Below are 11,488 nucleotides of genomic sequence, written 5' to 3' on the forward strand. Positions count from 1 at the left end.
ACGGAAGGCTTTGACTACGATGGCCTGGGATTGTTGTACTGGAGGCTGACCCTAACTTTGGGAGTGATCGGGAGTGGTGTTTGGAGGAAATAATGGAGCACAGGGAGCGAAGACTGAATGTCTCAGAAGTGCACTGGGCACAGGAAGATTTGGAGTTTCTGGCCATTCAGGAATGGGAGCTGGAGATCGCCTACAGACAGCTGCTAGACTCTGCTCAGCAGCAGTGTGGGGCTCCCTTTGAATGGGACTATCAGAAGATACCATTTGACAACTCTGAAATCCTGGCTGAAGAGTCGACAATGTGGCAGAGTAACAGTGTGCTTTGCCAACCTGCCCCCGCAGCTATGGACGCAGAGGTCTTATGGCGGATGGAGCAAGTGCTGACTGACCTTGAAGAACCTGTTTCTGCATTGGATGATCTTGGATGGAGGAATGTGCCTGTCCAGCAGAATGCCAGAGAATCGGCAGTGGAAAATCTGGAGATCGCTATCCCCAAACCTGAAGTGCTGACAACAGGGCAGAGCTCTGCTAACCTCTGCCCAGCACTGATAGCATCTTCTGGGTTCCACGGACAGGAGATGGTGAACCTTTATCCCCAGACACCAGTTGCAGAGACAGGGGATTTGATAGACTTTTCTGCTGAGGAAGAACAACCTGGTGAGCCTTCAGCAGAAGAAGAGCTGTTATTAGGGTCAAACTTCACTGTGCTCTGCCCAGCACCAACAGCAGTATCTGTAGAGTCACAAGGAACTTCCCACGCTGAAGCGCTGGTCACTGGACAGAGGTTCCAAGACCTCTGCCCCACATCTGTGGCAGTTCCAGAGGCTTAGGGTAAGAAGGAGGTGGTCACTTCCCAGCAGCAGATCAGGATACAGGGGGAGAAGGGAGAGGAGGTGTTCATCGTCCCCTCCCAACAGTTGGCCAGGGTGGAGGAAGCGGTCTTTCCTCCCCAGCAAAGATCCGTGCACTTGGGAGACAGTACCACAGACATATCGTTCCAACATCCAGATGAGGGAATGGAAAAGGAAGCAGCCGGCTCACCTCCCCAATGGCAGTTACACAGTTTGGGAGTGGAGGAAGCTGGCTGCTGGCCTCTGCCCTCAACTAACAGAAGAGGGAGTTCCTGTGGTAGTGGATGGGACTTTGGCTCCACTGACACAACCCCAGAAAATGGTGGAACACTGAGACAGGAGGATGTCAGCCATGCTTTGCAAGCACTGTGGGATTTTCACCTATTAAAAGTGGATGGGACTTCAGTCCCTACTTGTATACCCCAGGGATGCTGGGCAGTCGGCCCAGATCTCCAACAGCATGACGGAGTGAGCCCAGTCACCCTGTCTTCTCTCCAGCGGCTGAAAGGACTCCAGGGAGAAGGGCCAGTCCAGGCCTGTCCCCAGTGGCGGGCATGTTCTCTGAGAGAGGCAGAGGTTGGCTGGGTAAGTAATGCTCAGTTTTTAACAATTTGTTTGGGGTACTGTGTGGGTACAGGCATTAGGGGACTGGAACTATGGACTAACTTCGGAGTAAATCCGTCTGGGGTCTCCTCTTGTGTTAGTCATCTGCTGACAAGGGAGAAATGTGACAGACCTAGCCAGGACAGAGGCTTTTGGAGGGGACTGAATGCCAGCCTCTTGCCGACCGATCGTGGGCCCTGGCATTTGGGGGAACGGTGCTCTTTGTGAGCTGTATGCCTGAGGACCCTTGAGGTGGTGTTACTTTGGATTCAGGTCCATATCCCCCCAAGAGACACAGACTCTGGGAACCCTGTATTTGCCATATTACAAAGAGTGACTGATTCATACTGTTGGAACCTTAAGACTACTTTTCCAACATCCTCGAGTTGACCCGTTTAGGGTCCCACTGTGGCTGTTGGACTGTTTTCCAGGGGGGAGTATTGTCATGAAGCTTGGAATACTGAAATATTTCTCCTTTGATTCTATTACACAATGGGGGGGTCTTCTGCCCTGTTTTAAGGCTAACCCCCTCCAGACAGCTCCATGGTCTGGAAGGAATGCATTATTCTGTGTTTGACTGTTTGTTTATGTACTTTAATTACCCCCTGGGGCTTCTCTGTGTCATTACACATATCAGTCATCCTATTCAAGCTATCGGACCAATCCCTGCTGACCCTGTTTCAAGTCCTCATTTGCATGGCCAAGAGGACCTAATTGAGGACTAAAGTGTACTTTACAATTGACCAATAGGAAAGTGGTTGTTGGGGGCGGGGTGTTCAAACTGCTGTGTATAAAAGTGTGTTGTGTGCATCCAATAAAAGTGAGATTCCTGTTTGAACTTACATACAGCCTGCCTGGTGTTTGTTCTGAGCTATCACAACTGGATTTGAACGACACATAACTGTAGTTCGATTCCTGGAGCATCAGATGACTGAACCATCAGACGTTGCGATCTGCAATCTGATTCAATAGCCACAGAGGAGTGTCGGGAGAGTGGAATCGAGCGAGCAAGGGGCTCGTTACATCGAGGTTGCTATACTACTTGATAATGTCCACCTTAGCACCTGCCCTCTGGATCCTGTTCCCTCACAAATGCTACATTCACCATCTGGCTCTATGCTACACTCTCTAAACCACATCTTTAATCTCTCCCTCTTTTCTGGCATCTTCCCCAACTCTCTAAAACATGCACTTGTCAGACCCATACTTAAAAAGCCCTCACTGAACCCATCCAATCTTGACAACCTACGCTCCATCTCCTTGCTCCCCTTCTTATCCAAACTCCTCGAACATCTGGTTTACAACCAACTGAGTGTCCACCTCACTGATAATAGCATTCTTGATCCCCTTCAGTCTGGATTTCATCCTCAACACTCCACAGAAACTGCTCTCCTAAAGCTAACAAACAAGCTACTAACGGCCAAAACCAATCGACACTATTCTGTACTCCTACTCCTGGACCTCTCTGCTACCTTTGATACAGTTGACCACCCCCTCCTCCTCAAAAAACTCCACACCTTTGGTCTCCATGACTGTACTCTTTGCTGGTTCTCTTCCTACTTATCCAACCGCACTTTTAGCGTTTCTTACAACTCTACTTCCTCCTCTCCTCTTCCTTTCTCTGTTGGGGTCCCCCAAGGTTCTGTTCTTGGTCCTCTCCTATTTTCAATCTATACCTCCTCCCTGGGTCAACTGATAGCCTCCCATGGCTTCCAATACCACCTCTATGCTGACAACGCCCGAATCTATTTCTCTACCCCTCAGCTCACTCCCTCTGTCTCCTCACATATCACTAATTTACTATCAGATATATCAGTCTGGATGTCACACCACTTCCTCAAACTCAATCTATCCAAAACCGAACTTATAATTTTTCCTCCCCCATATGCCCCTTCCCCTTCCCCTGATTTCTCTGTCAAAATCGATGGCACAACTATATGCCCATCCAGGCCACATGCCAAGGTTCTAGGTGTAGTCCTGAACTCTCCTTCAAGCAACACATCCAATCACTGTCCAAATCTTGCCGCCTCAACCTCCGCAACATCTCCAAAATATGCCTCTTTCTAACCAATGACACAACAAAGCTCTTAATTCACTCGCTGGTCATCTCTCGCCTCGACTACTACAACTCCCTTCTCATCGGCTTACCTCTACATAGTCTATCACCTCTTCAATCCATCATGAATGCTGCTGCCAGACTCATCCACCTTACCGATCGCTCTGTGTCTGCCACTCCTCTCTGTCAATCCTTCCACTGGCTTCCGCTTGGCCAAAGAATTAAATTCAAAATACTAACAACTATGTACAAAGCCATCCACAATTTGGCCTTGGCTACATCACTAGCCTAGTCTCTAAATACCAACCTACTCGTTCTCTTCATTCCTCTCAAGACCTCCTGCTCTCTAGCTCCCTCGTCACCTCCTCCTATGCTCGCCTCTAGGACTTTTCCAAAGCCTCTCCAATCCTATGGAATGCCCTACCCCAATCTGTTCGCTTATCCCCTACTTTATTAGCTTTTAGACGATCCCTGAAAACCCTTCTCTTCAGAGAAGCCTACCCTACCCACACCTAACAACTGTATTTTCATTTTCTCCATCAGTTCATCCCCCACAGTTATTACCTTTTGTTTCCACTTGACCCTCCCTTCTAGATTGTAAGCTCTAACGAGCAGGGCCCTCTGATCCCTCCTGTATTGATTTGTATTGTAAGTCTACTGTCTGCCCTCATGTTGTAAAGTGCTGCTAAAGCTGTTGGCGCTATATAAATCCTGTATAATAATAATAATGAAACTTTCCTTGTGGCAGTGGCATGGTATTAAATGGCGAGTTGCATATTATTTTGCCACAAAATTAACCTTCAGGTCCAGGTCGGTCCTTTGCCAGAAAGTTCTTCATTATTTAGATGATTACTTGCTTATAGAATCTTCAGCTAAGGCCCCAACCGACCTTCAAATATTATTGTCAGTTTTGTTGCTGCCCCTAAGGTTGAAGGTTCTGTGAAGGTTATTATTTTCTTGGGGATCACCCTGGATACAGTTGCCATGCAGGCCAGCTTAATATATAAACAATGGGGTTATATGGTGCACTCTGGGTCTGGCTATGTAATACTAAAAAGAGGTTGGGATTAGTTCCCTGAGCGTGGCACTAAATCAAGTCCATAAAAATTAGTCCATGTAAGGATAACAATTATGCTGTCCTTGGAAGGCCGCCATCTAAAAGAGCTAGAGAGACTCTGGAATACAGAAGAGAAAAAAGCCGCGCCTTCTAAGTGTAGCAAGTTGACATTTTAATGAATAAGAAATTATATAAAAACACTCACAAACGAGTGATAATTTCAAGCATCGTATATAAAATCATCCGCGCTGTCCCAGGAGTGCCTGGTGTTGCTGGCTAGTGCTGGCTGTATGTGATTCGGTTGCACTGTTGGCTCCCAGCGCTTCTGGAAAGCTGAGATGGAGATCAGCGGTTCACGGAGACACTCATCGATGATGTCACTTCTGAGTACAGGGTCAGTGGGCGGTGCACGCGTTCAGAGAAGGCGTGCTCTTTCTTCAAATGAATATATAAGTGTCACCGGCACAAAAAAATGTGTATTGTTTATAAATATTAGTGTTATTTTAAAAAGATTTTTTTGAGTTGCTGCATTCAAAGAAAAAAACACCCTTGGGTGAAAAATTGTATATGTTGAGTGCGCTACTCCCCTTGCAATACACCTCCCTGTTCAGTGTTTATCCTGCATGAATATCCTAACTACTAACCTGTGTACCAATACCTTCAATAACCAAATATGCCATTTGCAAATATCAGCATGTGAACAGCATACAAAAAAGCATATATAAAATTTTCCCCAAAAATTAAATAATTAGTCCAAATTTATGTGCAAAGTGCAGTTTGCAATGTAACCTTCCATTTGCAAATATCAGCATGTAAACAGCATACAAAAAACATTTATAAAATTTTCCCCAAAAGTTCAAATTCATGTGCAAAGTGCAATGTGCAATGCAGCCTTCCTTTAGATCAGTGTTATACGTGACAATTCCACCACTGTCGTGATAAAAACCACCACCGTCTAGATTGGCCACTCACCAGCTGTCAGTGGACAATGCACTTTTGGTTCATTAGTAGGGATAACCACTCCACCTGTATCGTGCTTTTGCTGACCCCAATGAGTATTATATGAGCCTTGTTATCCTCATAAAAAACAAACAGCGATCATTGCACAATATATAAAAGCTGTTTATTGTAGCCAAGTTTAAAAATAAATTAGTCACTCACATTTGGAAGTGCCCATGAGCTGGCACCAAGCTGTTCCAGCAGCTAATGATGGGTGTGGGTATGGTGTCGTTCGATTCCCGTGACGGCGTGCGATACAATCCTCGTTCACGACCAGCTTGCGCTCCACCCCTAGCTTTCGCCCGGTCCGGAAGTGACGTATTGACGTGACAAAAGAATCTCCCAGCAGCATCTACGCGTTTCGCATCATAGTATGCATCATCAGGAAGCTGCTTCTGATTGATGTGTCACCCTATTTATACTTTACTTATCCGGAAATAGGCTAGCCGCCATTTTAACTAAGGGTCCTTGCCCACACTTACTCCTGTGTGTTTAGCATACACCTCACCAGAAGTTATTCCGCCGCCATTTTGACTAAGGTATATTACCCTCTTCTCTTACTGAGAGTTCCCCTCTCTCAAACTTCACTCTCCGTTGTACCAAGATGTTACTAATTCCTTTCCCTCACCAGGGGTCACCCATCTGGAGAGGCTGGAGAAGCTTTTACAATTACACAAATGACATAATTATGCTTTCAATATAATTTTATCTAAATCCAAAATATAATGACATATTAAAATATTTAAAAACTAAAATTTAATAGACCTACTAATAAAATCATTTACTCCATAGTTACAGAAAAAAATTCATTTGGACAAAATTGAAAAATTATTTGAATAACTTAATTAAAAATAAAAATAAATAAAATTAAATTGAAATGAAAAAAAAAATAACAATACGAATAAATAATAAAATATAAAAAATAAAAATAACAATTAAAATGATAATCAAAATGATAAATAAAAATAAAAATAAAATGAATAAAAATAAGAATAAAAATAAATAAAAATAAAAGTAAAGATAAAAATAAAAATAAATAAAAAATAAAAAAATATATAAAAAATGAAAAAATGAAAAAAATGAAAGATATGAAAAAAATGAAAACAATTTTTGAAAAAATTACCCAAACTGTTTAATAATCCTCTAAATAGCAATTGATATCAAGTTCCACATTCAACCCCAGTGACCTCATTGTGTCTAATTTAAATATCCAATAAGTCTCATTCTTTGACACCTCCCTTCGCATATTAATATTTTTCCAGTTTTTGTCAATTTTGTCTATGCCATAAAACTTCAGATGTTGGGGGTTCCTTCCATGCACATCCCTAAAGGGTTTCGACACACTATGGTGTCTGAATCCTTTTTTGATGTTTCTAACGTGTTCACCTATTCTTTTTATTTATTTTTTATTTTTTTTTCTTCTTTTTTTTTCTTTTACACATATCAAACAAAAAAATACAAAAAGTGAAAAACAGTCATTTAAATAAAAAGACTGGGGGGATAAGAAGGTGGGAAAGTGAAAAGTGACCATTGTGTAATACAACGGCTGGCCCTCCGGCCAGGATTAAAAATTTCCCCTGGTCCCAGCCAAAAGGCTCGGCCCAAGAGGCAGGTGTGAAAAACGTGTGTAGTGGTGAAGTGACCATGGTGCCATAAAATCAAGTGCCTAAACACAGTGAACTGCCACTTCAGGGGCACATTCCCCACTGGCTTTTCAAAGCAACCCTGACCCACAGCCCAGACCACAGCAGCCCCCACCCCAGGCAGGAAGGCATGGAGTTCTGGAAGCTTGGTGAGAGCCCTTGCCATCAGGCTTCACCGTCGTTCAGTCCGTCCTACCTAATTACATTCGGGAAATACTGGCCGCCCCCCCAGTGGGAGAAAGGGGAGCCAGCGTTCTCTCCCAAATAACTGTCCGGAGCTAGAGCTGCCCCAATCCAGGCCAGAAGGCCAGGGTCCCGTCCCTCCGCCAAGACCGAATGGTTCTCCGTCCCCATCAGAAGGCTTCCCTTTCGGCTACAAACCGCTCCGGGTTACCTTCACTCCAGCAGGTTTTGCATAGCAACTGCAATCCCATCTCTATCTCGCCATAGATCAGGGACGGAAGCAAGCGCCACTTCCTGGAAACTGATAAGAACAGATACTGCACTTGATCTTAGCCAAAAGGCCGAGAAGCGATGTGTTCACCTATTCTTACCGAGAGTGCCCTGGTGGTTCTGCCTATGTATTGTAGCCCACAACTACATTCTAATATATAGGTGATGTGTGTGCTACAGCACATAATTAATTTATCAATTGTGTATTTCTGTTTATTTGAATTTGACTCAAAATCTGTTATTCTCCTATTTTCCCTGTTTGTGAGTCTGCAGGCCTTGCATTTGCCGCATCTAAAAACCTTTTTGATTGAAAAAATGTAGACATAATTTGGGGTGGGTCCGGTACATTCTTGACTATCTGATCTCTAATTCTTTTTGTCCTTCTGTATATAAATATTGGTTTCGCTGGCAACACCTTATTCAACTGTGGGTCATTGCTAATTATAGGCCAATTTCTTTTGATAATTCCTTCCAATATTTTGTACTGTTTATTGAATCCTGTTATAAATGGTATTTTATCTTTTTGGTTATGGGTTCTATTTTTATTTTGTAATATAATCTCCCTATCCATATCAGCAACCCTTTGACAGGTATGCTCCAGTTCGTACCTATTGTAGCCCTTAACCACAAATCTTTCTATTAAAATATCAGTTTGTGTAAAAAAATCTTCTGTTAAATCACAATTTTGTCTAATCCTGATAAACTGGCCCTTGGGTATGGCCTTCTTCCACTGGGTGTGGTGGCAACTTCTTATTGGTATGTAACCATTACGGTCAGTTTCTTTGAAGTGCGTTCTGGTATTAAGTCTGTTTGAATTTTTGAAAATTTCTAAGTCAAGGAAATTGACTCTATTTTGGTCCACATTAGCAGTAAATTTTATTCCATATTGGTTTCGACCTATGTATTGGACAAACCGGTCTAATTCTTTTCGGCTGCCCTTCCAAACTATCAGGATATCATCAATGAATCGTTTGTATAACAGCAAGTGTGGCCAGCATCCCCCAAAAATTTCTTCCTCCTCCCACTTACTAAGGAAGATGTTGGCCACACTCGGTGCATACTTATTCCCCATTCCCACCCCCTTAATCTGTCTGTAATACTTGTGACTATACCAAAAGAAATTGTTACCCATGGCCATTTTGAGTCCTTCTAATATAAATCTTCTCTGTTTTAATTTGAGGTCTGACAGTTTTTTCATTGCCCATGCCACTGCTGCCAGGGCATCTGTTTGTTTTATGTTGGTGTATAACGACTCCACATCCAGCGTTACTAGTAATGTGGAATCATCCACCTGAATCTGTCTTAGGGTATTAATTACGTCTTTAATATCCTTAAGGAAGGCTTTACACCTCCCCTGCCATTGGTTGGAGGAATACATCAAGGTATTCACATAATCTGGAATGTACTGATCCAATGCCACTAATTATGGGCCTGCCACTAATTATGGGCCTCCCTGTTGGTTTTGTTCTATTTTTTGTATATTACTGGGATTTTTGGTGCTTCAGTTAACAAATACTTCCCCTCCTTCTTATTAATAATTCTGTCCGCTATACCCTTATTCAAAAATTATTTTAGTTTGGTTTTAAGTTCTCTATTCGGATTCTTTTATTAATAGTTGATACGTACTAGTATCTGTTAGCAATCTTTCCAGTTCTGTATTATAATCTTGTTTGGTTAAAATAACTACCCCCCTCCCTTGTCAGCGGGCCTCACCACTATGTTTTTCAGTTTTTCTCATTTCTTTATTCCTTGCCATATCCTATCATTTATAGGGTTTTCTGGTTTAATGTTCTTGATTTCTTTCTCTACCATTCTTTTGAATACCTCAATATGTTGATTAGTGTTGGATTTGTGGTTAAATGTAGACTTATTTTTCAGTTGACTATGTTTGTAAATGTTGTCACTCTGTTGTATATTATTTTCTCCTTTTTCTAAAAAATGTTTCTTTAAATTAAGTTTTCTAATAAATTTCTGTAGGTCTATGAATGCTTCAAACTGATTAAAAGGTTTGCTGGGTGCATATTTGATTCCACTGTCTAGCACTAATAATTCCTCCTGTGTAAACACTATATCCGTTAAATTAAAAATGCCCTCCCCTAATCTTCTCTTTTTCTTTTTGCCTCCCCCTCTACAACCTCTCTTTCTTGTGGGTTTCTGTTCCAACCATTTTCTTGTGGGTTCCTGTTCCATCCCCCCCCCCTGCTGATTTGGAACACAGGCATGGGTGGTTTGTATGGTTCTCTCCACTCCCGCCATTCCCCCTGCAACATGGGCGGACCATAGTTTAGACTATAATTATAATATCCCCTACCTCTGCCCCTATAACCTCCTCTCCAGGGTCTGGGGTACTGTCCCATGGGCGGTGTCACGGAACGTCCCACACTCCGCTTGAGTGCTTCCGTCATATACCACTTCTTCCCAGTCTGTATACAGATATCAGATATTCCAAATGCTTCCAAGCACAAAACAAGGCGACACTTGCTTAGATGCTAACATGAACTAACTTTATTTAGAATCAAAATTACAAGACTTTATATGCCGTTCGAACCTCCTCTAACAATAGAACTGTAACTTAATTAACATGAGCTAGTTTACGAAATAATTTACCCAGACTAGATGACTACATCTCCTAGCTCATTGACTATTCAACACACATTACCATAAACATCAACACAGGGTTAATTAGAACAAACAACAACGAGTTGAATACCCTTAGAACCTGTGGTAAGCCAGACTAAACTCATTTACATTAAACACATTATAGCTGACATCAGACAGGTGAGTGGAGTTGATGACATTAGCATCTTCTCACAGTATGAGTCCCAACAGTATGACTCAGTCTTATCAGCAGGGGGGCTGCTGGAGGAATCCCCCCTCCCTCTTCAGGGACACACATCCCAAATGATCACAGCAAGGAGTCCCCAACAGAATCAAACAACATACAATATATACATATATACACAACTGAGTCTGATTAGTACAGTTCACACTGGATTTCTAATTCACCTCACAAAGAGTATTGTTCCATTGAAAATCCAGGGCCCATAATCAAAAGGCAAGAGGCTTGCATTCAGTCCTCTCCAACAGCCTCTGTCCCGGCTAGGTCTGTCACAGGCGGTTGGTATGGGGGTGTATTATTTGCATTATTCCCCTGTTCAGGTTTCTTAGTACCCACCTTTTGTTGGGTACTAGTACTTGAGGTATGTTCTGGCATTTTTTTATTATTTGATGCACTTAGAGCAGGCGTACTAGTTGTCCTATTGTTTCTTCCCTCTGTTTCCACATCCCTCAAATCTACCTCCTCATCAAGGGATGTGTTAGCAGAGTTGGTTATTATTTCATCTTCCTGCCACTTATACACCTTCCCTTCCATGTAGTCTTTCTTGTCTCTTTGGTATTTCTTGACTTTTTTTATTTTTTACTTCGTTGTCCAATTTAACTAAAAATTCCTGTAACTTGGTCACTCTGGTTTTATACTCACTGGTTTCAACATGGGGTAACATGTTATCTTTGATGTTGTTAATATTGGTTTCTATTCTCTTAAGTTTGATTCTCCTTCTTTCAATAATGGTGTCAAGCAATTTGTTTTCACAACCATTGAAAAATTCAAACCAGGCCCTTGATAGGTTCTCATCTACTATACCATCATTAGGGCCTAAGTCCCATCTGAGTCTCCTCTGTGTTATTTTTTCTTCTCTATACTGTTCTAATGTGCTGATATCCCACCATACCCTTATTTGCTTGTCCATTGCATTTTTAAGGTGTTTGAAACTTTTTTCCAAATGTATTGCCGTGGTATTGTCATAGTTTTGGAATAATTCCCCCA

At 42.4% G+C, this 11,488-nt stretch overlaps 1 pseudogene; it reads right to left on the reverse strand.

Annotated features, from left to right (window-relative positions):
* Positions 1–7,612: 7,612 nt before the first annotated feature.
* LOC141113032 (U2 spliceosomal RNA) lies at positions 7,613–7,745 on the reverse strand (annotated as a pseudogene).
* Between the last annotated feature and the right edge of the window lie 3,743 nt (positions 7,746–11,488).

Source organism: Aquarana catesbeiana, linkage group LG11, assembly GCF_042186555.1.
Source record: "Aquarana catesbeiana isolate 2022-GZ linkage group LG11, ASM4218655v1, whole genome shotgun sequence".
NCBI lineage: Eukaryota > Metazoa > Chordata > Amphibia > Anura > Ranidae > Aquarana > Aquarana catesbeiana.